Below are 2,427 nucleotides of genomic sequence, written 5' to 3' on the forward strand. Positions count from 1 at the left end.
TATAATAGGTGAATGAGTAAATCAGTTAGCTAAACTGGTACAGTACATCAATACCGGTGGCCTCTATGGCTACATTCCTTTAATCATATTAGCAATACGTGGGTTACCATAAGACATCCCTCGGTCGCCTCATTAAAGTGCAGACTGTCCTTGGGTCGAGCAGTGCGTCCCTATGGCCTATGCATATTGTTACATGCAGACAGATATAGGAGATGCATTTATCAAGTGGTAGGAAACCTTCCTCATGTGCCTACAGGTTTAAGCCTTATGTTATACAGGGGCTCATGATGTATGTACATGCTATGGGCAATCGTTATTCTAAACGGTAAGCTGTTTCTAAACGTTACATTTCAAGGGCTAACATTAGCAGTCTAAAAGAAAAGAGAAATGAAAAACTGGGAAGAAAATAACGTTGTTAACTGATGTTCGTGGGAGTTCATTTGGGGCATATGGGGCTGGGTTACAGCGAGTACTATGCCTGGTAGTTAGATCAAGTCCCTGCCGGATCAGCCGATGCCGTGTTGGGGCTGAGACTGTGCCCCCTGCGTTGGTCGGTGTATTTGGTGCGATCTCCCCGGTGTGTGGAAGCCCTGCGTCCCTGGGTCTCGTTGGCGTGCGCTGGTCGGTGAGTCAGCTCTCCGGTTTGCAGCAGTGCTGAGGAGTGATAGATGTGAGCTTCGCTGGACGTTGGCTCTTGGGGCTGGTGGGTAGCTTGTGTGGGAGGCCTGCTTAGCAGTCGTGTTCTCTCGTGCGTGGGGGTCATTATGTTCGCCCATGCGATATGGCGCCGCTTCCCGCCCTTGGGCTCGATGGCGTTTGCGGGGTCTTGATGCTCTTCTGGGTTCTTGTAGTGGATGCCTGTAATGGCGCCTCCTGGTTACTGGACGGACCCACGTGGCCACTATTTTCATTGCCAGATGGCGAGCCATTCCTCGGTCGCACAGCATTGACCAAAAGCCTGCACAGAGTCGGTCGAAGTCCCCCAAGGGGTTCATGGCCGGCTGGGCCTGCGTGCTTCTCTGTTGGGGCTTTCGCTGGACGGCCATCTTAACTGCTTCCCAGTGACCCGATGCCTGCTGGCTCTGTACTGGCTTAGTAAGACAGTCCCCTCTGTGTCTTTGTCGTTGCGTCTTCAAGCTTTAGGTGCCGGGATAACCCTCTCCGGCGGGGGGGGGGAGGAAATAAGCCGGGGAGGCCTCCAGGTCAGTGGCTTCAGTCCCTTACTTTGGCTGGGTAAGCCTTTGGTAGGCCTCAGGCCTATCCCCGGGTAGGGGCCTCTGATTTCAGTCGGAATGCTTGGCTTCAATGTTAGGACTCCCCTCTCCGGGTCGCCCATCCGTCGATTTTAGTAAGATTTAGAAAGATTTTGCCCTGGTTTTGGCTATTTGAGAGCGTTTTTTCACGGAGCTCGTCTCCAGTGCGACCGCTCAGCATGGCCGCTTAGCTCCGCCCCCTTAAACCGATTTTTAATTTAAAATTAAGGGTGCGCGTTATACTCGAATAAATATACCTTCCAGGACCGCCGGGCTCATTACAAGCCCGGCGGTCCTGGGGGGGTGGGCAGCAAGCGTTTACTCACCTCCGTGCAGCTCCTCCAGCTTCCCAGTGTAAATCTCGCGAGACCCGCGGCCAGCTCTGACGCTCTGACGTCGACAGAGCTGGCCGCGGGTCTCGCGAGATTTACACTGGGAAGCTGGAGGAGCTGCACGGAGGTGAGTAAACGCTTGCTGCCCACCCCCCCAGGACCGCCGGGCTTGTAATGAGCCCGGCGGTCGGTATTATTTATTCGAGTATAACAAGCACCCTAATTTTAGATTAAAAATCGGTATAAAATTTTATACCGATTTTTAATCGAAAATTAGGGGTGCGCGTTATACACGTGTGCGCGTTATACTCGAATAAATACGGTATATTAAAAATAAAAAATAAAAAAACACACAGAGACACTGAGGGTATTATTCAGTAGATTGGGATTTTTCGTGAACAGAAAATTGATTTGTAAATTTCTAAACCTTCCAAGTGGTAAGAATTCTTCAAATATAATTTTTCTAACCAAGCTCTTTTGGCTTACATTTTATTCTCAATTTACCCGTATATACTCGAGTATAAGTCGACCCGTGGCAACGCTCTGACCCCGCGGCTCTCGCGAGACTTACAGTGGAGGAAAAGGGAGCTGACCGGAACGGAGCTGCAGGAAAGGTAAGTTACAGCTCGCTGCCAGCCCCCAACAGGACCGCCGTGCTTGTAATGAGCCCGGCGGTCCTTGTCTGTATTATGGTAATGTAAGTTGCCATAATACAGACATTGACTCGAGTATAAGTCGAGTGGGGGGTTTTCAGCACAAAAAATGTGCCGAAAAACTCGACTTATACTTGAGTATATACGGTAATATAATTTATTGTATACTTACTACGTTTTACGTAGCAG

This window comes from Pelobates fuscus, chromosome 1 (genome assembly GCF_036172605.1).
Source record: "Pelobates fuscus isolate aPelFus1 chromosome 1, aPelFus1.pri, whole genome shotgun sequence".
NCBI classification, from domain to species: Eukaryota; Metazoa; Chordata; class Amphibia; order Anura; family Pelobatidae; genus Pelobates; species Pelobates fuscus.